Source organism: Schistocerca cancellata, chromosome 1 (genome assembly GCF_023864275.1).
Source record: "Schistocerca cancellata isolate TAMUIC-IGC-003103 chromosome 1, iqSchCanc2.1, whole genome shotgun sequence".
Lineage (NCBI taxonomy): Eukaryota > Metazoa > Arthropoda > Insecta > Orthoptera > Acrididae > Schistocerca > Schistocerca cancellata.
The window spans coordinates 575076052-575103942 of NC_064626.1; positions in this window are offsets into that span (position 1 = coordinate 575076052).

The window sequence follows — 27891 nt, forward strand, 5'->3', positions numbered from 1 at the left end:
TTCTGCTTGTTAGTGTTACAGTATCGACAGCATCCCATCAACTGCACCTGGTGTGCTGCTCACAATTACATGAGAGATGGTGCTTTTTAAATCTCCCACTAGGACACAATCACTTATGCCACCCTTCCATCACTCACTGTCTCCAATGAGAGGTACCACACTTACACACCACCAGTGGACATAAATCCACATGACCTCACTGCTTGAGAGACTGATTGGCCAGCACATCCTTTTAAGCAGCCATAATTCAGAACTCATCCCTAAGCTGTGTGCATCTATAGATTTATGAACATCAGTGTGGAAGATTGCAATGAGGAACATTACATTAAAATAACATGAAGCTTCTAAGTATTATTGATATTCAGAGGCTTATATATGTGAATCAGCTTTCAAGAATATTTTGTTGCTGTCAAGATCATTACTCTGCTTGTATATATCTCAGCATCACAGGAGAACCTACAGCATTCAGAGTTATGAATAACTCAATTATTAAGTGTTCCTAGTGTAAATAAACGTATTAATGTGTAACATTTTTGTAGTTGTCTGCTTGTATTTACTGGCAACCTCTCTACTGATACAGCAAGTATGATCTGTAGAACATGATGAATGGATGAGTGCAGTGAACCAGTGCAAGTCACATCAGTCCTGCTACTTGTGAGCAGTCATGGACAATTGTCATCAAAGGCAAGGCATAGCACACTACCATACCAAGAGCTTCCCAAAACTGCCCATGTTGCCTCACAAAAATATGTCTGATATCTCTGTTAGTGTATTATATCCCACGATGCCTGAGCCCAGACAGAGATGATGTCATCTGTGGTATGTTCTGTGTCACTGGTCCAAGCGACATCCTGAGTATTACCAACCTGTAGGGCCTGTAAGGGGTAGAAGTAATTGGTATCCTCAGTGGTTGGTGACAGGGAAATGGAACCTTTCACACCTCTATTAGTCAGTGATTATTATAAGAATGTCCGCCCCCAGTAGCTGCGTGGTCAGCACGACAGAATGTCAATCCTAAGGACCTGGGTTCGATTCCCGGCTGGGTCGGAGATTTTCTCCACTCAGGGACTGGGTGTTGTGTTGTCCTAATCATCATCATTTCATCCCCATTGACGTGCAAGTCACTGAAGCGGCATCAAATTGAAAGACTTGCACCTGGTGAACGGTCTACAGAATGGGAGGCCCTAGTCACACAACATTTACATTATAAGTGTGATTATTATATGACCTTTATAGATTGTATTGGTGAAGAGAGGCAATCAAGCTGGCGTGTACCTGTTCTATAGGCTCCCACTTTTAGATGACTTTAGTCTGCAGTTTATATGGCATGCTACACGCACAAAAACATGGGCATCTCAGCAGACCTCAATCAGTTCACTCTTTATGGACCCTTTAGTCATGGAGCATAATATAGTCTTCCTGCATCAACCATGCTGTTTACCTAGATTTCTGTTGGTTTAGATGATATTGTTTTTCTCAGGCTTATGATGAATACAGATTTTGTTTTTGGTAGTGTGTAGGCTCATGAAGTGTTTGGAAATTTTGCTTGCTCTAGATAACATAGCCCTAAATGGACTTTGGATTGATCATAGCACAGTCACTCTGTTCCATCACTCACATAGCTGACTCATTAGATAAGTATCCTGTGAGGTACTAAAAGGCTTCTATGTATTGACAAATAATGTAGAAGTTTATAGATCTTTGAAGAGGTTTATTTTTTGCATTAATGTAACCACTCACTTTCCAGAATAACTACATTTTTAATGTGTAAGACAACAGATGAGAAAAACAGAGGTGGAAGAAGCAGTATCATTTAGATAATGCAAGCTGGTGTCTGCCTCTTCTATATGTAATTCATTTTTATTTGTTTGAATGTGCATAATATATCAGCTTTGTAAGGTTTAAGGCTTGAATTGTCTGCCATGATACAGTTGTAATCTGCTTGAGTTTGTCTTGACTGTGGCCTTTATAGTTGAGCAGGGGCTCTTTGTTAAGGTACTTCTATCACAAAGAAACATTACAGTTCTAGTCTGGAAGTGTTCTTGGGATGTTATTGATGTGGATCAAGAATCAAAGCAGACAAGTTTCAAAGCAACACTATTTTTATGTTTTCATCCACTATAACTTTGCACCGTAGGAACTCAAAGCCATCCATTATTTTTTTTACTGTTGTTGTTGTTGTTATTTATTTGTTATTGGCCTTAGGCAGTTACACAACACAGCTAGATGCTTTAACAGTTATTGTTTCATAAACATAAATTATAACAGTGGATGAATGTGTTGCATTTTAGTATGAATACTTTATTAACAATGTTTATACCATACATACAAGAATAGAACATATATAAAAGTCATTGAAGAAAACTAAAATCAAAGAATAACCAGTATTCAGTGATACATGTTCCTGCTCAAAATAACATAGCATCGTTATCACTATTTCGCATTCCCTCCCACACTCTTAATAGTATTTTCTATTAAAACGGACATGGTAAGCACAGATTGTGTGACAAATGGCAGAGGGTTAGGTGATTCCGGCAAGTCTGTCATAGCTCCATGAGACATTTTGTGCAGTATCCCCTGTGGCTTATTGAGTTTGCAGGTACCAGTATAAGAGGCACAGAAAGCAGCTTTAAGGCGATTGATGGCAATAGTTGAGGTACCATTAACATCAACTGTGAATGTCTTCTGATCTTGACTAAAAACTGTAAATGGTGACTGCAGAGGCTTGCACACAGTATCATACTTAAGAAAAACCCTGGTTACAAGTATAAAACCTGGCATACATGTTAGCAAAAATGAAATGGCAACAAGTATGCACTCTCTTGATACAAATGGACATAATTGGCGAATGTGCAAACATAACTTTTGAACAAAGTCTGACGCCATAGTAAGGTTATTAGGCATATCGCTGAAGAATTCACTGTGTATTTGAACTAGTTGACCATAGACCAGTTCTACAGCTGTGGTGTTAACACCTTTCTTGATGGTAGCACAGAGGCCCAGTAGCACAATTAGAAGAGTTTCTGTCCGATGTGGCAATTCATGGCATCTCAGAAACAATCTTAATTGGTGGTGCAAATGTCCAACTAAGCTGTTTGCTGCTGGGTGATAAGCTGCAGTTCAAATATGCTTCATGCCTAACAAAACAGTGAATGATTTGAACAGGCTCAAGTTGCCTGCCTTTGACGGTGGTGACACACAGAGGCACACCAAAGCAAGCAGTCCACCCATGAAAAACCATGTTTGCAACTGTCTGAGTGGTGACATCAATCACAGGGAAAACTCCAATGGGGGAACTGGTTGATGGCAGTTAAATAGTAGATGTGCCTTCATATGGTGGTAAAAGGGTGGCTATGTCTATATGAACATGTTCAAATTGTTGGTGAGATAGAATAAAAATGTCAGAGGTGCACTGACTTAGCAGATATCTTATTAAGTTGATAGGCCATACAAAAGCTTGTTTAGTTATTTATTTATTAATCCATCCCTAGACAATGCAAACTGTATGGATGCTGTCAGCATATAAATACATAAAATACAGACACAAAGATACATAAAAGTACACAATTATGCACATAAATAAAGTTACTAAATAGAAATCAGCATGGTTTCCAGCCAGGTAAAAATACAGAACAGCACTAATGTGCTACACTGAACAAAGAATCAAAAGTCTAGGAAAAGACTATTGTGTAGTAGGAATAAATTTAGACCCCTCCAAAGCATTTGACACTGTCAATTATGGCATTCTTTTAGAAAAACTGGAAGCATTAGGTATTCATGGGACAGGGAAAAACTGGTTTGAATCATACCTACATAACAGAACACAGATTGTGTGACTGATGACAGATCATTCCAACCACAAAATAAATTTAGTATCAGGTGCAAAAAAAGTGGAAATAGGCGTGGTGCAAGGCAGTATTCTATGTCCCTTATTGTTCCTTGTCTACATAAATGACTTTAACACCTCAGATTTAGCAGCAAAGGCCACACTATTTGCAGATGACATTAGTGTGTTAATAGGTGCACCAAAGCAAATGCTGCAAACAACTACTGATCAAGTAATAAAGAATGTCCACACTTGGTTCAATGCAAACCTGTTGACATTAAATGCAAATAAAACAAATTATATGCAGTTTGCAAAAATATGTCAAAACGTAAATCTTGATCTGTTGTTGAGTGACAAGGCCATAGACAGAGTGGAATCAACAAAATTGCTGGGGATTCATGTATATGAAAATCTTAATTTTAATGACCATGTAATGAAACTTGTGCAGAAACTTAACCAAGCCTGTTTTGCTCTTAGAATTACTGCAAATGTGTGTACTGCAGAGAGTGCCAGGATGGCATATTTTGGCTATTTTTCAGTCTCTTGCAACATACGGAATAACATTTTGGGGTTCCACTATTTGCTGTCTAAAACAAATCTTTCTGTTACAGAAGAGGGCTATCTGAATAATAACAAACAGTCATCCACAAACACAATGCAAACCCTTATTCAGCAAGCTTGAAGTTCTAACAATATCTTTGTTACATATATACACAAATGTGTGTTATATGTTAGGACCCATCTTGTAGATTTTCAGACAAATGCTGGCTTGCATAATTACAATATCTGAAATAGTGCAGTACTCCATACTCAGTGAGCAAAAAGAACACACACACAAAGGCATGTGAGCCATATTAGTACAAAACTATTAAACATACTGCCAGCCAACATTATAAAGTGAGAAGATGAGAACAGATTTAAAGTAGAATTTAAAGAATTTCTACTTGAACAATGTTTTTACTTGGTAAATGACTATTTAGACCAATAAATAATTCTGATAATATTTATTTAAGGCAAAACTGAAAACTCTATCTTTCATCCCATAAAGTTTCTATTAATTTTGTATACCTTACGGACAGCTGTTGAGTGTGGTAAAATCTTTGGTGAATATAGGGGCTTCCTGGGAATGAAGTTTTTCTCATCGGCACTTATATGTAAAACATTCTCGGTATTCTTGCCACTTCAGTTCTGGATAAAATCTCCAGCTTTTGATGATTACCTCCATCGTCATCGTCAGCTCCTGATAAGACAAAGTATTATTCCTTGTGCATTTTCTTGTACAATTTTGTATGTATTATTCTTTGCACTATTTAATGTGAAATTTTGTCTGTTCCTTTTCCATAAATTGTTTCCGATAAATTGACATGTACTTTTGGACAACATCCATACAATATTTGTTGTCTATGGATGGATAAATAAATAAATAAAAAATAAAATACATACATTACCTGCTTTACTGAGTTACCCATTTAGACATTGTATTTCACTGTTCTATTGAACATATTGTAGAATGCCTCTTAATTGCTGTGATAAATTATTAGCATAATTGTAAACATCATTTTAGGTAGGCCTTTACAGTATAAAAAACTTTTCTAAGCATATTACTCAATTGAAGAATATCTTGGAAGTAATTTGAAAGGAATGTACAGTCCTGGAAATGGAAAAAAGAACACATTGACACCGGTGTGTCAGACCCACCATACTTGCTCCGGACACTGCGAGAGGGCTATACAAGCAATGATCACACGCACGGCACAGCGGACACACCAGGAACCGTGGTGTTGGCCGTCGAATGGCTCTAGCTGCGCAGCATTTGTGCACCGCCGCTGTCAGTGTCAGCCAGTTTGCCGTGGCATACGGAGCTCCATCGCAGTCTTTAACACTGGTAGCATGCCGTGACAGCGTGGACGTGAACCGTATGTGCAGTTGACGGACTTTGAGCGAGGGCGTATAGTGGGCATGCGGGAGGCCGGGTGGACGTACCGCCGAATTGCTCAACACGTGGGGCGTGAGGTCTCCACAGTACATCAATGTTGTCGCCAGTGGTCGGCGGAAGGTGCACGTGCCCGTCGACCTGGGACCGGACCGCAGCGACGCACGGATGCACGCCAAGACCGTAGGATCCTACGCAGTGCCATAGGGGACCGCACCGCCACTTCCCAGTAAATTAGGGACACTGTTGCTCCTGGGGTATCGGCGAGGACCATTCGCAACCGTCTCCATGAAGCTGGGCTACGGTCCTGCACACCGTTAGGCCGTCTTCCGCTCACGCCCCAACATCGTGCAGCCCGCCTCCAGTGGTGTCGCGACAGGCGTGAATGGAGGGACGAATGGAGACGTGTCGTCTTCAGCGATGAGAGTCGCTTCTGCCTTGGTGCCAATGATGGTCGTATGCGTGTTTGGCGCCGTGCAGGTGAGCGCCACAATCAGGACTGCATACGACCGAGGCACACAGGGCCAACACCCGGCATCATGGTGTGGGGAGCAATCTCCTACACTGGCCGTACACCACTTGTGATCATCGAGGGGACACTGAATAGTGCACGGTACATCCAAACCGTCATCGAACCCATCGTTCTACAATTCCTAGACCGGCAAGGGAACTTGCTGTTCCAACAGGACAATGCACGTCCGCATGTATCCCGTGCCACCCAACGTGCTCTAGAAGGTGTAAGTCAACTACCCTGGCCAGCAAGATCTCCGGATCTGTCCCCCATTGAGCATGTTTGGCACTGTACTAGTGCCAACATTGTGCATGCTCTGTTGCCTGTGTCTATGTGCCTGTGGTTCTGTCAGTGTGATCATGTGATGTATCTGACCCCAGGAATGTGTCAATAAAATTTCCCCTTCCTGGGACAATGAATTCACGGTGTTCTTATTTCAATTTCCAGGAGTGTATAAACAATGAAATAATGCAACTATCATTAACTAAATGTGTAAAACTGTATAATTAATTCTTGAATGTAAACTGTACAATTATTATTGCTGAAATTGTCTGATTAGTAAGAAGTTTATGTGTTTATATGTATTTAAGTATATGTAAAATGATGATGTGAGTAAAATGTACAAATTACTAACTACTAAAAATATGTATGTATATGTTTGCATAATGTATAATGTAAAAATTAGTAACAACTTCACTTATATGAAATTTGTAAGATGTATTTAATAAAGCCATTTACTTGGTAAACATGCTGAACATCTAATAAATAAACATATCATAATTTTTCAGGATATTTGTGATGGCATGTATTTCACTGTTGTCTTTGATCTCTTGTGGTAGTTTATTGTATAGTTTAATTCCATTATATAGCACACTGTTTTGGATTTTTGTTTTCTTTGTTCCATTGAGATGTGTGTGGGAGCTGGATCTGGCTCCATGTTCATGTAGAGACATGTTCATTGGGGTCTTTTTTAATGTGGATCACTGTTTGCAATATGTACTCACATGGGGCAGCAAGATTCCCATAAATTTAAACAACTCAGTGCAGTGGGTTCTCTTGCAACTCTTTGTCATAATTCATACAGTCCTTTTTTGTACCTTAAAGATTGTTTGTCTGTTCTGCTCATTTGTCTCTCCCATAACATTATCCCATAACACCTTACAGAAAGAATGTAGACTAAATACACTCCTGGAAATTGAAATAAGAACACCGTGAATTCATTGTCCCAGGAAGGGGAAACTTTATTGACACATTCCTGGGGTCAGATACATCACATGGTCACACTGACAGAACCACAGGCACATAGACACAGGCAACAGAGCATGCACAATGTCGGCACTAGTACAGTGTATATCCACCTTTCGCAGCAATGCAGGCTGCTATTCTCCCATGGAGACGATCGGAGAGATGCTGGATGTAGTCCTGTGGAACGGCTTGCCATGCCATTTCCACCTGGCGCCTCAGTTGGACCAGCGTTCGTGCTGGACGTGCAGACCACGTGAGACGACGCTTCATCCAGTCCCAAACATGCTCAATGGGGGACAGATCCGGAGATCTTGCTGGCCAGGGTAGTTGACTTACACCTTCTAGAGCACGTTGGGTGGCACGGGATACATGCGGATGTGCATTGTCCTGTTGGAACAGCAAGTTCCCTTGCCGGTCTAGGAATGGTAGAACGATGGGTTCGATGACGGTTTGGATGTACCGTGCACTATTCAGTGTCCCCTCGACGATCACCAGTGGTGTACGGCCAGTGTAGGAGATCGCTCCCCACACCATGATGCCGGGTGTTGGCCCTGTGTGCTTTGGTCGTATGCAGTCCTGATTATGGCGCTCACCTGCACGGTGCCAAACATGCATACGACCATCATTGGCACCAAGGCAGAAGCGACTCTCATCGCTGAAGACGACACGTCTCCATTCGTCCCTCCATTCATGCCTGTCGCGACACCACTGGAGGCGGGCTGCACGATGTTGGGGCGTGAGCGGAAGACGGCCTAACAGTGTGCGGGACCGTAGCCCAGCTTCATGGAGACGGTTGCGAATGGTCCTCGCCGATACCCCAGGAGCAACAGTGTCCCTAATTTGCTGGGAAGTGGCGGTGCGGTCCCCTACGGCACTGCGTAGGATCCTATGGTCTTGGCATGCATCCGTGCGTCGCTGCGGTCCGGTCCCAGGTCGACGGGCACGTGCACCTTCCGCCAACCACTGGCGACAACATAGATGTACTGTGGAGACCTCACGCCCCACGTGTTGAGCAATTCGGTGGTACGTCCACCCGGCCTCCCGCATGCCCACTATACGCCCTCGCTCAAAGTCCGTCAACTGCACATACGGTTCACGTCCACGCTGTCACGGCATGCTACCAGTGTTAAAGACTGCGATGGAGCTCCGTATGCCACGGCAAACTGGCTGACACTGACGGCGGCGGTGCACAAATGCTGCACAGCTAGCGCCATTCGACGGCCAACACCGCGGTTCCTGGTGTGTCCGCTGTGCCGTGCGTGTGATCATTGCTTGTACAGCCCTCTCGCAGTGTCCGGAGCAAGTATGGTGGGTCTGACACACCGGTGTCAATGTGTTCTTTTTTCCATTTCCAGGAGTGTATGTTGTTCTGGTGCATGAACCACTATGCACAGAATTTATTATTCTAAGCGCAAAATATGCTGAAGCTATTCATTTCCCAAGGGCAGTAACATGCTCAGTCCATTTTAGTCCTGTGTCAACATACATCCCTAGAAATTTTGTTTGTGATACACATTCTATGAGTTCATCTTTCACTTTTAACAAGTTATTTTCAGGTTATCTGCATATGTGGAAACTAAAACTGTTGGTCTTTTTTACATTTAAAGTAAATTGTTGTTGCCTACTTATCTGGATACATGCATGATTGTTTCTTCAGCTTTGTCCTTGGTGATTCTTCACTGATTAGAATGTTTGTCATCAGCAAACAATATTGTTTCACTGTGGTGACACACTGGGGAAAATCATTGATATATATCAAGAAGAAGCATGATTCCTTGGGGCTGCAATATTAATGTATTCTTTCAGGAAGGTGTTTTATAGTATGGTTGGAGTTTATTTGAGAGATCTCTACCCGTTGCACTCTATTCTTTAGGTATGATTGAAACCACTTACTTGCTAATCCTATTACACCTAGAGCTTCCAGTTTATTTAACAGAATTGTGTGGTCTGTGGCATTGAAGGATTTGCTGAAGTCAAGGAAGTTACTCATTATGTGATCTCCTTTATCTAGTGCTTACAGAACACCATTTGTAAAATGAGCTATAGCTGATTGTGTACTTTTATCAGGCCTGAACTCAAACTGTTCTTTACACAGAAGATTTTACTTTGTTAGGTACCCCATAAGTTTAATTTTCATTACATTTGAGGATGATGACAATAAAGAGAATGTCCTGTAATTTTCTGTATTTTTGGGATCTCCTTCCTTATGTTGGGGCAGGACCTTTGCATTCTTTAGTGCTTCTGGGAAACAACCTGTGGTGAATGATTCGTTTATGATGTGTGCTAAAGGATCCTTGGTACTGTTTGTACAGTCCTTCAGCAAGCACAAAAGGCACTTCCTCCTGTATGTGCTGAGATTTTATTTTTTAGGTTCTGATCAAAATTGCTTATTTCTTCTGAGGTGGTGGGTCACAGCATCACTGTGTTTGGAACATCGTTCAGCATTTGTACCAGCTGTATTTTGCCAAGTTTGAGTTGTAGCTTGGTAGCTATGTTGCTGAAATATTTATTTAGCAACATTTGCAATTTGCAAGAGGCGATTGAAATTAGGTTGGCTGACAATTTAATCAACAGAGACAATGGGTTTCCTCTTAGCAAGACGTGGAATCCTGTATTGTCTCGCATCAAAACTGAATGTTCTTCGGTGGGGCCTTGACTGCGATATATCATTGCCAGCAGTGTTTCACTAAGGGCGGCGCCACCTCCCTGTCTAGGAAGGCAGAAACCGTGATGGGCGGCACATGTGCCATGTACTGAACGGTGGCCTATATAGGACGTCAATTTGCAACCTGGCATCAGTTCTCAGCGGGAGTCATCAGCAGAAGCAGAATTTTCCTGAAGATGGCGACCAGTTGGATCACCGAAATATCGAGTCAAGTTGATTTTAGGATCCAGCACCAAACACGAAGAGACTTTCACGACCTATTACACCGGGAAAGCCTATGTAATTGCATTTGCAATTTTCTGGCGATCGTATATTTTGGTACCATTGCCCTGTGGTTGTGTTTACCTGTTTTGTCTTTTTTTTTTTTATTGTCTCCTGTTTGGCGACATTCCAGGCTGCTTTTATTTTGTTTTCTGCCTCTTCTATAATTTTGTCATTTTGAGATCTTTTTGCTGTTACTAAATCTTTTGTATATATGTTTTTGTATGTTTGGTAGTATTTCTGAAATGCTAGATCATTTTGGTTGTTTTTTTTATGCTGCTGTGGTGTTATGGGTTATAGAGGATTTCTCTATCTCACTGGTCACCCAGTTGCTTTTCTTTTGTGTTTATTGGCTCATAGTACTTTTATGAACACTTCTGAATTTTATTTTCAATAGAAACTTTGAAAACTTCCTATCTGTAGTAGTCTCCATGTATGCTTCTTCTGGCATTTCATTGTTCATTTGCATGGTAAATTCAGCCCTTTTTTGCTTAGAGAAGGCCCTTCTATATGTGACTTTTCTTTTCTTTTTTTTCCCAGATGTCTTCAATTTTAAGAGCTTACTGGAATTGTATGAAAGGCCCAAGTTACCTACAACAACATCACACTTTTCTTTTTCCAAGTCAGTTTGTATAAGGTCAATGACTGATGCTGAGCACTTAGTTACCCTTGTGACTGTGTGAAACAATGGTGACACTGTACAGGGTGTCCGAAAAGCCTTTCCCTGATTACATAAATTGATAACTCAGGCTAGAAGTAAGATACAAATATGAAACCAGTGTCTAATTGTTTACAAATTATTAAAGCTTTTTCCACACATCAGTAAACTTCCACATGAGCACCTTTGGTAGCACATAGCACATCTAGGCGATATTCAATTTCCATCCACACATTAGCCAACATCACTGGAAGGATCGATTCAACGACTGTGGTTATCCGTTGCCGCAGGGTTTCAAGATCTGGTACATGTGTTTGGTAGACCTCGTCCTTGACATAACCCCATAAAAAGAAGTCTAATGGGGTTATGTCAGGAGAGCGTGGATGCCAAACCGTTGGCCCATCACAACCAATCCATCGCCCAGGAAAGGTCATATCGAGATAGGCACTGACGTCCAAACCCCAATGAGGCTGAAACAAGACATCAGGGTGATTCTGAAGCAGCTGAGGAACAGCATACAGTTGCAACATGTCCAGATACACAGCAGATGTGATGGTAGCCTCAGCGAAGAAGATCGTGCAGCCCAAAGGTGAATGTTTGGTGCGCGCTATTGCACATCTGAAGTTGAGCCCATTGGCAGAATTCAATGTGACGCGTACAATCCGTACCAGTTAATTTTTGGTGGAGATTGATATGGTAAGGATGATATTTATGGTGATGCAGAAAACAAACAATACTACTCTTGCTCATGCCAGATTCCCTCACGATTTGACATGAACTAACACAAGGATCTCAAACCACAGTGGCAAGAGTACCAATTTCCGTTTTCTTGTTAGTAACTTTCCTTTGCCAGATAAGTTTCCGATGAGTTAAAGATCCAGTTGTTCTCAGTTTATCATACACATATTTAAATATATGATGTGTAGGGTGAGTCTGTTGAGGATATCTTTCAGTGTATAAGTCTCTAGCTCTCACATAATTTTGCTGACATTCTCCACAAATGAGAAGCAGATTCTGAGGGATGACACATTTATTAATTTGATTTTATTTACTGACAAGGCCACATTCACAAACCATCGAAATTTTGCTTTGCATAACATGCATTACTGGGCAACTGAAAATCAATGTTGGCTGTGGCAAGTTGGGCACCAAAAACCGTGGTTGGTGAATGTATGGTGTGGGATTCTAGAGGACCGAATTGTTGGCTGCGGCAAGTTGGGCACCAAAAACCGTCGTTGGTGAATGTATGGTGTGGGATTCTGGAGGACCAAATTATAGGCTCCTATTTCATTGAAGGAAATCTTAATGGTAGGAAGTACACCACATTCCTGCAAGAAACATTAGGTCTGTTATTGGAAAAAAATACCTTTAGGAACAAGGAACAGAATGTGGTATCAACATGATGGGTGTCCGCCGCAGTTTTCACTGACGGCTAGAAATGAGTTGTAGAGGCAATTCCCAAACTGTTGGATTGGACACGGAGGAAATGTGTTGTGGCTTTCACCAGACTTGGCGCCTCTGGATTTTTTCTTATGACGATCCATGAAAGACCCTGTTTATAAAGATATTCCAACTACACCTGAAGATACGCGAGACAGAATTGTCGTAGCATGTGCTTCAATAAGTGCCGATATGATGAGGAATACCTCTCAATCCATAAGAAGATTGCAGCATTGCATTTATACCAATGGTCATCACTTCGAACACCTTCTGTAAATGGACGTTCATGCCACCTTTGTGACCTTCGTTGACTTTCAAAGACCTTACTGTTACACATCATGGGGTTCATCTCGCTATCCAATATCAGAAAATAGAACCAAAGTATAGCATCCCATTAAAAAAAAAAAGTTGACCTTCATATCTCTGAAGTGACTCTTCCTAGCAACAAAAAACCAGCGTCATATTCTGGCCCCCATCGTCCCATGCAACTTTTGTCCCACAGCCTTTTCAATTCCTATCATACTTTCAGAGCTATTCTTGGTAGCAATAGTTAGTGACTCACCTTGTATGATCTAAGAGTTGCAGTTGATGTGGCAATGCTTTCTCTGGTTTGAGATGATTAAAAACTTGTGTTGACTTGATAACACAAACCTGGAACTGCCTTTGTAATCAGTCAGTGATTCAAAGTATATTTCCCATTGGACTTTGTTCTGGAGTAGGCACAAGTGCCAGAATGAAGAGGAAGAACGCAAGACCAGAGAAGGCGGTGAGACGATGCCAGCCAATAGTGCGCTGACCAGCACGTCACCATGATAAGAGCGGCATCCAGTCAAAGTGAATATAAGCACTGCTCCTGCCGGCCTCGGCCAGACATTAGTGTACCGTATTTGCAGAGTATGGTATTAGCATGTCCTAGCAGAGAGTGCTCCAATGGCAGTTATTAGTGCTCCACAAACCGTGTGTCAAACTTGCATGACCATTATACATGGCAAAGGACTCAGAGTTGTGTTGCATGTCGCCCATCGCTTGCGACACTATTGTTATTTCAAAGTTAAATATTGTCATTCTGCCTTATTGCAATAAAACTACTAATGTTATTTGCTTGAACTGTTGTATAGTACTGTGAGAATGCAGCATCCCTTAGGCACCCTATACATGACCCCAAAAAAAAGATCTCTTAGTAACATCTGTCTATAAAACACATGTAATCAGATCAGTTATAATTTGACTCACTCCAATACCTTCAAAAAATTATAATACAGAACCCCACAACAGAATACTTATTGATTTTTCTGAGCTGAACTTGTCAGCTGCCTCTCAGTTTGCTATACGATACAAAATATTTTCCATTAAAATGTAGTGCATGTTCATCCATGCCTCAAAGGGTACACCAAATTTTGGTGATGTATTAAGAGCACCTGTTCTTACCTCATTGGCTGGAAAGAATACACCATGGTGGTATTATAGATTTTATCAACTGCTGCTTGTTGACCATCATATCAAACCATTCTTCATCCCTTTGGCATATGACACTGGGACTGGGGAATTTACACTGTGCTACACTAAATACAAGGCACGCCTCCACAACAGCAGCTTCTGCCTGTTTGCTACTCTGCTGCTTTGCAAAAAGCTGCTTTTTTAAATTTATTTATTTATTTATTTATTTGGTCCTGTTGATTACATATTATACAGCCAGTGTACAAGTAATATAGGAGAAGTCAATTGATGCAATTACAGTAGTATATTAACATTTATATATCACATTGCACAGACACTGGTTTATTTTACAACAACAATTACTTGCATGCAGTATTAAAGCCTGCATTATGCCAAAACAGTTTAAGTGATTGTTTAAAATAGTAGAATAAGTGACAGTGCATATTTTTATGCTACTGACATATATAAGGAAGTAAATTTTCTTCATGGTCATGGTTTGAATGAATACAAGTTTTAACTGCATTCCTTAAGAAGAGGTTTAAGTGAATGCTCAAGAGAGTGGGATACTGGGGAGTTCACATTTTCTCATAATGAAACAGATAAATTTACATTTTATCACCACAATTTCAGTTAATTATCTTAGTTACAAAATTTCTCAAAAAAGGCAATGCATTACCTGCATATGTGCAATTGTATGTCAGATTTTGTTTAAAAGGGAGCACGGAATAAAGGAATGCATTTTTGGAAACTGTAAAACAGTAACTTTTCTGTAATATTAAAAGAAAACAATAATGAAAACAAAGGCAATGTCTTTGTGCATTTCTAGAATCAAAATCTGTCACTGGACTGCATTCCATACCACATTTCTCTATCTCATGCATTGTAACAAGCTTGGGTCCTTCTTGGCATGCTGTTTACATTGAGGTCATAAGACTGCTATTTTAGGCCTGTCCCACTCTTCAACAGCAGCCCTTCTGAGGTCATTCAGTGTGTGAAGTGGTTTCGTGTGAAGATAAACTGTAATAGAACCCATGTAATTTTTAATGTATTTATCTTAATTGTATTTATAAGACTGTATTTTTATGAAATATAGACTTTCTTTGTAATAGATGTCCAAGGATATATCACATGGATACACATGCCTTCATCTTAGTCTTTGAAGGAAATGTCCTCCAGGAGAAAATTAAGGTAATGGTGTACAGGTGTGATGTGAAACTGTATGTCCCATTGCCTACAAAGTGCTTCAGATGTTTAACCTTTGAGCATGTGACACCCTGCTGCAGAGCAGACCCAAAATGTGGCAACTGGAGGGTCTGAATCAGAGGCTGAGATGGTTCTGTGACCGTTTGGGCTGCAGATTCCTCGATTTGCGCCATAGGGTGGTGGGGTTTCGGGTTCCGCTGGATAGGTCAGGAGTCCACTACACCCAGCAGTCAGCTACACGGGTAGCAGGGGCAGTGTGGCGTGGACTGGGCAGTTTTTTAGGTTAGATAGCCTCAGGCAAGTACAGAAAGGGCAACAGCCTCAAAGGGTGTGGGGCAAAGGCAGGACATGCGGGGACCAAGCAGCAATCGGTATTGTAATTGTAAACTGTCGAAGTTGCGTTGGTAAAGTACCGGAACTTCAAGCGCTGACAGAAAGCACCAAAGCTGAAATCGTTATAGGTATGGAAAGCTGGCTGAAGCCAGAGATAAATTCCGCCAAAATTTTTACAAAAGGCACAGATGGTGTTTAGAAAGGATAGATTGCATGCAACCGGTGGTGGCATGTTTGTCGCTGTTAGTAGTAGTTTACCCTGTAGTGAAATAGAAGTGGATACTTCCTGTGAATTATTATGGGTGGAGGTTTTACTCAACAACTGAGCTAGGTTAATAATTGGCTCCTTTTACCGACCTCCTGACTCAGCAGCTTTAGTGGCAGAACAACTGAGAGAAAATCTGGAATACGTTTCACATAAATTTCCTCAGCATGTTATAGTCTTAGGTGGAGATTACAATTTACCAGATATAGACTGGGACACTCAGATGTTTAGGACAGGTGGTAGGGACAGAGTATTGAGAGACATTATACTGAGTGCACTATTCACAAATTACCTCGAGCAATTAAACAGTGAACCGACTCGTGGAGATAACATCTTGGACCTACTGATAACAAACAGACCTGAACTATTCGACTCTGTAAGTGCAGAACAGGGAATCAGTGATCATAAGGCCGTTGCAGCCTCCTGAATATGGAAGTAAATAGGAATATAAAAAAAGGGAGGAAGGCTTATCTGTTTAGCAAGAGTAATAGAAGGCAGATTTCAGACTACCTAACAGATCAAAACGAAAATTTCTGTTCTGACACTGACAATGTTGAGTGTTTATGGAAAAAGTTCAAGCCAATCGTAAAATGCGTTTTAGATAGGTATGTGCCGAGTAAAACTGTGAGGGATGCGAAAAACCCACCGTGGTTCAACAACAAAGTTAGGAAACTACTCCAAAAGCAAAGAGAGCTTCACTCCAAGTTTAAACGCAGCCAAAACCTCTCAGACAAACAGAAGCTAAACGATGTCAAAGTTAGCGTAAGGAGGGCTATGTGTGAAGCATTCAGTGAATTCGAAAGTAAAATTCTATGTACCAACTTGACAGAAAATCCTAGGAAGTTCTGGTCTTACATTAAATCAGTAAGTGGATCGAAACAGCATATCCAGACACTCTGGGATGCTGACGGCATTGAAACAGAGGATGACACGCATAAAGCTGTAATACTAAACACCTTTTTCAAAGCTGTTTCACAGAGGAAGACCGCACTGCAGTTCCTTCTCTAAATCCTCGCACAAACGAAAAAAATGGCTGACATCGAAATAAGTGTCCAAGGAATAGAGAAGCAATTGAAATCACTCAACAGAGGAAAGTCCACTGGACCTGACAGGATACCAATTCGATTCTACACAGAGTACGCGAAAGAACTTGCCCCCCTTCTAATAGCCGTGTACCGCAAGTCTAGAGGTACAGAAGGTTCCAAATGATTGGAAAAGAGCACAGGTAGTCCCAGTTTTCAAGAAGGGTCGTCGAGCAGATGCCCCAAACTATAGGCCTATATCTCTGACCCTCCCCCATGAACCATGGACCTTGCCATTGGTGGGGAGGCTTGCATGCTTCAACGATACAGATAGCCATACCATAGATGCAACCACAACGGAGGGGTATCTGTTGAAAGGCCAGACAAACGTGTGGTTTCTGATGAGGGGCAGCAGCCTTTTCAGTAGCTGCAGGATGATTGATTGATCTGGCCTTGTAACACTAACCAAAACGGGCTTGCTGTGGTGGTACTGCGAACGGCTGAAAGCAAGGGGAAACTACGGCCTTAATTTTTCCCGAGGCCATGCAGCTTTACTGTATGATTAAATGATGGTGGCATCCTCTTGGGTATATTATTCCGGAGGTAAAATAGTCCCCCATTGGGATCTCTGGGCGGGGACTACTCAAGAGGACGTCGTTAGCAGGAGAAAGAAAACTGGCGTTCTACGGATGGAGTGTGGAATGTCAGATACCTTAATCGGGCAGGTAGGTTAGAAAATTTAAAAAGGGAAATGGATAGATTAAAGTTAGATATAGTGGGAATTAGTGAAGTTCGGTGGCAGCAGGAACAAGACTTCTGGTCAGGTGAAAACAGGGTTATAAATGCAAAATCAAATAGGGGTAATGCAGGAGTCGGTTTAATAATGAATAAAAAAATAGGAGTGCGGGTAAGCTACTACAAACAGCATAGTGAACGCATTATTGTGGCCAAGATAGACATGAAGCCCATGCCTAATACAGTAGTACAAGTTTATATGCCAACTAGCTAGGAAGAAATTGATGAAATGTATGATGAGAAAAGAAATTATTCAGGTAGTGAAGGGAGACGAAAATTTAATAGTCATGGGTGACTGGAATTCAACAGTAGGAAAAGGAAGAGAAGGAAACGTAGTAGGTGAATATGGATTGGGGCTAAGAAATGAAAGAGGAAGCCGCCTGGTAGAATTTTGCACAGAGCATAACTTAATCATAACTAATACTTGGTTCAAGAATCATGAAAGAAGGTTGTATACATGGAAGAACCCTGGAGCTACTAGAAGGTTTCAGATAGATTATATAATGGTAAGACAGAGATTTAGGAACCAGATTTTAAATTGTAAGTCATTTTCAGGGGCAGATGTGGACTCTGACCACAATCTATTGGTTATGAACTGTAGATTAAAACTGAAGAAACTGCAAAAAGGTGGGAATTTAAGGAGATGGGACCTGGATAAATTGAAAGAACCAGAGGTTGTACAGAGTTTCAGGGAGAGCATAAGGGAACAATTGACAGGAATGGGGGAAAGAAATACAGTAGAAGAAGAATGGGTAGCTCTGAGGGATGAAGTAGTGAAGGCAGCAGAGGATCAAGTAGGTAAAAAGACGAGGGCTAGTAGAAATCCTTGGGTAACAGAAGAAATATTGAATTTAATTGATGAAAGGAGAAAATATAAAAATGCAGTAAATGAAGCAGGCAAAAAGGAATACAAACGTCTCAAAAATGAGATCGACAGGAACTGAAAAATGGCTAAGCAGGCATGGCTAGAGGACAAATGTAAGGATGTAGAGGCTTATCTCACTAGGGGTAAGATAGATACAGCCTAAAGGAAAATTAAAGAGACCTTTGGAGAAAAGAGAGCCACTTGTATGAATATCAAGAGCTCAGATGGAAACCCAGTTCTAAGCAAAGAGGGGAAAGCAGAAAGGTGGAAGGAGTATATAGAGGGTCTATACAAGGGCGATGTACTTGAGGACAATATTATGGAAATGGAAGAGGAGGTAGATGAAGATGAAATGGGAGATACGATACTGCGTGAAGAGTTTGACAGAGCACTGAAAGACCTGAGTCGAAACAAGGCCCCCGGAGTAGACAACATTCCATTGGAACTACTGACGGCCTTGGGAGAGCCAGTCCTGACAAAACTCTACCATCTGGTGAGCAAGATGTATGAGACAGGCGAAATATGCTCAGACTTCAAGAAGAATATAATAATTCCAATCCCAAAGAAAGCAGGTGTTGACAGATGTGAAAATTACCGAACAATCAGTTTAATAAGCCACAGCTGCAAAATACTAACACGAATTCTTTACAGACGAATGGAAAAACTAGTAGAAGCTGACCTCGGGGAAGATCAGTTTGGATTCCGTAGAAATACTGGAACACGTGAGGCAATACTGACCTTACGACTTATCTTAGAAGAAAGATTAAGGAAAGGCAAGCCTATGTTTCTAGCATTTGTAGACTTAGAGAAAGCTTTTGACAATGTTGACTGGAATACTCTTTCAAATTCTAAAGGTGGCAGGGGTAAAATACAGGGAGCAAAATGTTATTTACAATTTGTACAGAAACCAGATGGCAGTTATATGAGTCGAGGGGCATGAAAGGGAAGCAGTGGTTGGGAAGGGAGTGAGACAGGGTTGTAGCCTCTCCCCAATGTTATTCAATCTGTATATTGAGCAAGCAGTAAAGGAAACAAAAGAAAAATTTGGAGTAGGTATTAAAATCCAGGGAGAAGAAATAAAAACTGAGGTTCGCCGATGACAGGATGGTATAATATGAGAATTTAGCTTTGGAGGGCAGCATGGAGGGTAAAAATCGTAGAGGGAGACCAAGAGATGAATACACTAAGCAGATTCAGAAGGATGTAGGTTGCAGTAGGTACTGGGAGATGAAGGAGCTTGCACAGGATAGATTAGCATGGAGAGCTGCATCAAACCAGTCTCAGGACTGAAGACCACAACAACAACAACATATCTCTGACATCGATCTGTTGTAGAATTTGAGACATGTTTCTTGCTCGCGTATCATGTCATTTCTGGAAACCCAGAATCTACTCTGTAGGAATCAACATGTATTCTGGAAACAGCGATCGTGTGAGACCCAACTCGCTTTATTTGTTCATGAGACCCAGAAAATATTAGATACAGGCTCCAAGGTGGATGCTATTTTCCTTGATTTCCGGAAGGCGTTTGATACAGTTCTGCACTGTCGCCTGATAAAGTAAGAGCCTACGGAATATCAGACCAGCTGTGTGGCTGGATTGACGAGTTTTTAGCAAACAGAACACAGCATATTGTTCTCAATGGAGAGATGTCTACAGACGTTAAAGTAACCTCTGGAATACCACAGGGGAGTGTTATGGGACCATTGCTTTTCACAATATATATATAAATGACCTAGTAGATAGTGTCGGAAGTGCCATGTGGCTTTTCGCGGATAGTATACAGAGAAGTTGCAGCATTAGAAAATTGTAGCGAAATGCAGGAAGATCTGCAGCAGATAGGCACTTGCTGCAGGGAGTGGCAATTGACCCTTAACATAGACAAATGTAATGTATTGCGAATACATAGAAAGAAGGATCCTTTATTGTATGATGATATGATAGCGGAACAAACACTGGTAGCAGTTACTTCTGTAAAATATCTGGGAGTATGTGTGTGGAATGATTTGAAGTGGAATGATCATATAAAATTAATTGTTGGTAAGGCAGGTGCCAGGTTGAGATTCACTTGGCGAGTCCTTAGAAAATGTAGTCCATCAATAAAGGAGGTGGCTTACAAAACACTCATTCGGCCTTTACTTGAGTATTGCTCATTCAGTGTGGGATCCGTACCAGGTTGGGTTGACAGAGGAGATAGAGAAGATCCATAGAAGAGTGGCGCGTTTTGTCACAGGGTTATTTGGTAAGCATGATAGCGTTACGGAGACGTTTAGCAAACTCAAGTGGCAGACTCTGCAAGAGAGGCGCTCTGCATGGTGGTGTAACTTGCTGTCCATGTTTCGAGAGAGTGTGTTTCTGGATGAGGTATCAAATATATTGCTTCCCCCTACTTACACCTCCCGAGGAGATCACGAATGTGAAATCAGAGAGATTGGAGAGCGCACGGAGGCTTTCCGGCAGTCGTTCTTCTTGCGAACCACATGCAAGTGGAACAGGAAAGGGAGGTAATGACAGTGGCACATAAAGTGCCCTCCGCCACACACCGTTGGGTGGCTTGCGGAGTATAAATGTAGATGTAGATGTAGAACTGTGGCCAATCATCCCATGAAGATAGTCATTGTGAACATTCACCTTTGTCTGTGAGCTACATGGGTCATCATCCTCTGCATTCACGTTTGGCCAGTTTTCAAGAAAGAAAAGAAGCTCCTGGAAACCAAATCTCTTGATCACCTGTCGTGTCTGGAGGCATGTAAGAAATATGAGCACCTACATCCTGTGAATATGACATTCAATCACACGAAAATTATGACAATCACACCTCCTCTGCCCAACTAAGCCTACCCCAAACCAGGTCTCCCACCACTGTCCTCTTCTGTGTTATCACTTCCCACACCCAGCTGGAGAAGCATTCTTCTTTATCATATATCTGTGACAGGGCTCCCTCTTGTGACCCTTCTCCCTTGCAACCCCAGATCAGTGGCCCAATGCCAAACAGTGACTGAAGGAGCCACAGCCTGTGGGTCCCAGGGCTGTTGTCCACTCTTCTTCTGCCCCTGTGCTCACTGTGGATAGCCACTTGAACATACCTTGCCCACTAGAGATTATCTAGGAGAAGAAGAAGAAGAAGAAGAAGAATCAAAATCAGGAGAAGGCTACTACGGTGCTCCCGGAGCCATCAGATTCCCCACGCAGTCGAATTCTGAGCCAATGTTTGTGGATGTGGTTCCATCCCCACTGATGACTGTTGTGGCGTAGCAAGACAGCCACGCCACTCGGAGGTAGCCGAAAGGCACGCGTACACACACGCCGGCTGGCGTGAGTTCTGGAACAGGATAAGTAATTGAATGCTAATAAGAAAAGTATGCAGCTCCTTGAATACTTAACTTTAATTCATCCTTGGGGTACATCGCTCTTGACGATACAAGTGAGACTATCTCCAGATACGGTTAATTACAATCACTGTAAGGCTAATGGCGCCTTGCTAGGTCGTAGCCATGGACTTAGCTGAAGGCTATTCTAACTATCTGCTCGGCTAATGAGCGAAAGGCTTCGTCAGTGTAGCCGCTAGCAAAGTCGTCGTACAACTGGGGCGAGTGCTAGTCCGCCTCTAGACCTGCCATGTGGTGGCGCTAGGTCTGCAAGTACTGACAGTGGCGACACGCGGGTCCGACATGTACTAATGGACCGCGGCCGATTTAAAGTTACCACCTAGCAAGTGTGGTGTCTGGCGGTGACACCACATTCCTCCCCCGCAAATCGGCGAACGGTCGTGTTATAAGGCTTCCGCCCGCCGTGGGGAGGGCCCCATGTTGACGTGTGCGATGAGGTGGGGAGCCTAACAGGCGAGGCTGTGCCACCCGCACCCGGCCATTCGGTCCGAGGGGAGCTAGGAAACGCCTGGAAACCTACTCCAGGGTGCACGTCAACATGCGGCGTATGCGCCCGTAAAGAGACAGGAGGGGCCGAAGGGTCGACCTCCATTGCGTCGGGGTATCCGACGCGCGATGACGCCATGGGGTCCGGAGAGGGCAAGAGTTCCGTGGCGGAGGACAGCCGGTCACGGGAAGCGATCGGCGGCGCGTGACCCAAGGAGGCGGTTGGCGGCTGCAGCGAAGCGTCCACTGCGGGCGGCGCCGGCGGCGGCTGCGGCGGCTGCGGCGGCGGCGCGACGCCATGGGGCAGAATGGAAGGCATCGTCGGTAACACCTGGGGATGAGGCGAGCCAGTAGATGGGTCCCCAGGGCGCTGACTGGACGGCTCCGTCGCTGAAAGCAGGCGGGGAGCGGCAGAACCCAGGCGACGACAGAGGCGCAGCTGATTGAGATGCCGACGCACCTCACCAGAGGCCCCCAAAACCAAATACATCGCGCGGCCGAGGCAGCGAAGAATGCGCCCTGCGAGCCAACGCCGTGAACCGCGATAGTTGCGATAGAATACAACGTCGCCTGGAGCAAAAGCAGGAGTCTGCCGCTGCACAGGAACCTGATGCGGCGGATGCAGCAAAGACATCAAGGTTCGATGAGGACGACCGTGAAGCAACTCAGCCGGCGAGCGACCATCGCGGGGCTGAGAGCGATACGAAGACAAAAAGAGCAACAACGCGTCCCCCCGAGAATGCGACTCTTTCAATTTCAACATCTGTGACTTAAAAGTCCGGACCAATCGTTCAGCGGCACCGTTTGACTGAGGCGAAAACGGCGCGGACGTCAGATGTTGAATACCATTGGCCTTGCAGAATGACTGAAATTCTGCGGACGTGAATTGTGGGCCATTGTCGGAAACAATAGTCTGTGGAAGACCTTCCACGCAAAAGATAGCAGACAACGCTTGGATGGTGGCAGATGACGTCGTGGAAGACATCCGGACAACAAAAGGAAAATTACTGAAGGAATCGACGACAACCAACCATCGAGCATTCCAGAATGGACCAGCAAAATCTATGTGTAAGCGTTGCCAAGGGGAAGTGGCTTTTGGCCATGCAAAGAATTTCCGCGGCGGTGCGGATTGTTGTTCGGCACACGCCATGCAAGAAGAGCACATATTCGTAATCGCAGCATCGATTCCGAACCAAGTACAGTGCCGACGAGCAAGTTGTTTCGTACGCACTATACCCCAATGTCCTTGGTGGAGAAGCTTTAAGACAGATGACTGTAACGAACGTGGGACCACGACCCTAGACTGATCATTATCAGAACGCAACAACAAAACACCACGTCGTACACAAAGTCTCTCCTTGTGAGCAAAAAATCTGCGAACCAACGGATCCGCGATCCGTGACTGTGACAAGGGCCATTGCGTAGCAACAAAACGCAAAACGGTAGCAAGGACAGGGTCAGCAGCTGTGGCTGTAGCGACACGTTGAAAATCAATCGGAAACGATTCGACCACGTCATCAGTTTCCGCATCAATGAACATGCAAGCAAGTTCGGAAAAATCGAATGCTTTATCCTCAGCAACAGGCAAACGGGACAACGCATCGGCGTTTCCGTGCTGAGCAGTGGACCGATACAAGATATCGTAGCGGAACTGCGAGAGGAAAATAGACCAGCGAATGAATTTCTGCGCTGTACGTGGAGGTACAGGCTTGATCGGATGAAGAAGCGATGTCAAAGGTTTGTGGTCTGTGATGATGGTAAAGTGACGACCATACAAAAAATCATGAAACTTTGTAACACCAAACACGAGAGCCAAAGCTTCTTTCTCTATCTGGGAATAATTTCTTTGCGCTGACGAGAGCAATTTGGACGCAAAGGCTATAGGGCGATCATGCGAACCATCTTTGTGCGCAAGCACAGCACCGATCCCGAAATCCGAGGCATCTACCATCAACAAAAGGGGTTTCCGGGGATCGAATGGTGTAAGGCAAGTATTTGAAAGCAACGCCGATTTCAATTGGCGAAAGGCGCGTTCGCATTCCGTCGACCAGACGAACGGAACACCCTTACGGCGTAAGCGATGAAGCGGAGCTGAAATGGAAGAGGCCTGCGGAATAAAGTTATGGTAGTAATTTATTTTTCCCAACACACTGTAGCTGCTTCAAATTCTGCGGCGAAGGCAAGTCCTGTATGGCACGGAGGTGCTCTGGACTCTGATGTATGCCTTGAGCATTGATTAAATGACCCAGATATGGTAAGTCACGAGCAAAAAACACACATTTGTCCTTCCTCAAGCGAAGACCATTTTGTCGCAAGACCTGAAATAATGTTCGGAGATTTTGTAAATGTTCTGCTTCTGTCTTTCCGGAGATCACTATATCGTCCAGATAGTTTGCTGCAGTAGGGACTGACGCACAAATAGTTTGTAAATATTGCTGAAACAATGCAGGGGCGGATGCACACCCGAATGGCAGTCTTTTGAATCTGTACAATCCAAGATGCGTGTTAACCACCAATACGCGCTGGGATTCGTCGTCCACCGGTATTTGCAAGTACGCATCTGCTAGGTCCAACTTTGAAAAATATTTTCCCGGGCACAGTTTGTCAAAAAGATCTTCCGGGCGGGGCAAAGGAAAAGTAGCAGTCACTAGTTGTGGATTCACTGTTGCCTTGAAGTCCACGCAAAGTCTCAATTGTCCGGAAGGTTTTTGCAAAATGACTAAGGGTGAGGCCCAGAGAGAAGCCTGCACACGTTCAATGACACCTTGGGATTCTAAATCGTTTAATGTTCTTGCGACCTCATCACGCAATGCGTGGGGAACATTGCGCGCTCTGAAAAATTTCAGTTGCGCGTTGACTTTGAGTTCCAAATGTGCTTCATAGTTCTTAGCGCAACCAAGGCCCGGTGCAAAAATGTCGGCAAATTCCTCACATAGACGAGAAACACTGGCGGAAGGCACAGTCTGGTTCACTGATAGGACCTGATTTACGATAGACAAGTTAAACAACTGAAATAAATCTAAACCAAACAAGTTCACTGCAGCAGAAGAACGAAGAACGTAAAATGACACAAGTTTTGTTTGTCCCTTGTATGTTGCAAGAAGGCTGCGCTGTCCTAACACAGGGATATGCTGTCCTGAATAACTAGTGAGCTGAACTTTTGCGGCACGCAACGGCGGGGCGCCCAGTTGTTTGTACGTGGCGTGATTGAGCAATGAAACTGCAGCTCCGGTATCGAGCTGGAATGGTATCACTTGTCCGACAAAGTCCAAATCTACAAAGAGTTTATTGTCCTGCTGACGACAAGAGCGACTGTTTTGTGCAACTTGAACAGACACTGGTACAGAATCACTTGCGACGTGACGGGATTGCCGTCGACGTCGACGCACGCTTTTTGTGGGACGAACACAGTCACTATTAGAGAGAGGAACACTGGGCGGAGTGGCATTAACTACATGAATGTCCATGGGCGAAGGTTCACGAGCCCGAGTGTCCTTGGTTCGATTCCGGCGCGAAGCAAAGGGCCTGGAATAGTTGGTAGTGTCTGCTCTAAGCTTTTTCTGGCAAACACTTTGAACATGTCCTTTCTTATTACAGAAAAAGCAAATAGCTTGGCGGGACGGGCAATTCTCACGCGAATGTCGAGTTGCACACCGCGGGCATGATTTCAGCACTGCATTTGCTCGCTTTCGCGGGACACGTTGTGGTGCGGACGGGCGCGAAGGCTGTTTACAGTTCCTATCAGCGCGCCCGGCGGGCCGGTTAATGCGACACACAGCTGGCGAAGTTGCAAATGATTCCTGAGCAAAGTCAAGTGTGTCTTGCCTATCCAGTATGTCTATCACTTGTTGAAGGGAGGGATTGACTAGTTTTAAAATCTATTCCCTTATGCGAACATCAGAAACGTTCTGTGCAATTGCATCACGCACCATAGTATCTGAATAAGGGAGTCCACAGTCACATTGAAAAGTGCAATCCCTAGTAAGGCCTTGCAAAGTTGCAACCCAATCCCTATTAGTCTGACCGGCCGTACGTTTTGTACGAAAGAACGTATACCTTTTTGCAACTACATTGACTGTTTCTTTGAAATAGGCATCTAAAGCCGACAAAATTTCCTCGTAGGACAGAGTTGCTACGTCGCGTCGGGGAAACAATTTCACTATCACACGGTAGGTGGACACACCGACACATGAAAGCAAAAACGGCTGCCGCTCATTACCTTGAATTCTGTAGGCGGCAAGATGGAATCCAAATTGGCGTGACCATTCCGTCCATGTCTCGTCGTCTGCGTTAAACGGACGAAACTGTGGTGCTACTGCGTGTTGTGGCTGCGGTAGCGATGAAGCGGCGGTGGCCGCATCGGTGTGCAGTGCACGTTGACCCTGGACGAGCTGTCCAAGGGCATCCAATAACGCCTGCGTCTGCTGATTCTGCAAGCGATACAATTCGGACAGTACATCTGGAGATTGTAGCGAAGCCATGACACAAGCAAATTAAAACAGAGCAATACGAACGCGAAAGTCTTTTTTAAGACTCGTCGCCAATCTGTTGTGGCGTAGCAAGACAGCCACGCCACTCGGAGGTAGCCGAAAGGCACACGTACACACACGCCGGCTGGCGTGAGTTCTGGAACAGGATAAGTAATTGAATGCTAATAAGAAAAGTATGCAGCTCCTTGAATACTTAACTTTAATTCATCCTTGGGGTACATCGCTCTTGACGATACAAGTGAGACTATCTCCAGATACGGTTAATTACAATCACTGTAAGGCTAATGGCGCCTTGCTAGGTCGTAGCCATGGACTTAGCTGAAGGCTATTCTAAATATCTGCTCGGCTAATGAGCGAAAGGCTTCGTCAGTGTAGCCGCTAGCAAAGTCGTCGTACAACTGGGGCGAGTGCTAGTCCGCCTCTCTAGACCTGCCATATGGTGGCGCTAGGTATGCAAGTACTGACAGTGGCGACACGCGGGTCCGACATGTACTAATGGACCGCGGCCGATTTAAAGCTACCACCTAGCAAGTGTGGTGTCTAGCGGTGACACCACAATGACAAGCAGTGATTCTAGTCCTTTCATATCTAACCTGGCCACCAATGACATGATCATTCAATGGAATTGTAATGGGTATTACTGTCACTGCTGGAACTGCACCACATTACTCCCTCTTCTGTGATTTGCTATGCTCTCCAAGAAATACACCACACTGATATCATTCTCCAACACTGCTTTCTTTTGGATCTGAGAGGGCTTCTGGAGAGGCTGTACATTGGTTTCCACGGATGTCATCAGAAAATGGATTCCCCTTCACACCACGTTGGAAGCAATAGCAGTGCAGGTGCAAATGAACTCAGCAATTACCATTTGCAGTGTTTATTTCCATCCAGGTAGTGTACTTACTTATTTTGAACTGACCACCTTAATCCAATGACTCTGACCTGCTTGTCTCCTACTTGAGGACATCAACAGACAACACCGCTGTGGGGGAGTACCATTCATCTGGTAGGATCCTTCTAATTGACTAGCTTCTGACAGATCATAATCTGCGCTTCCTCAATGA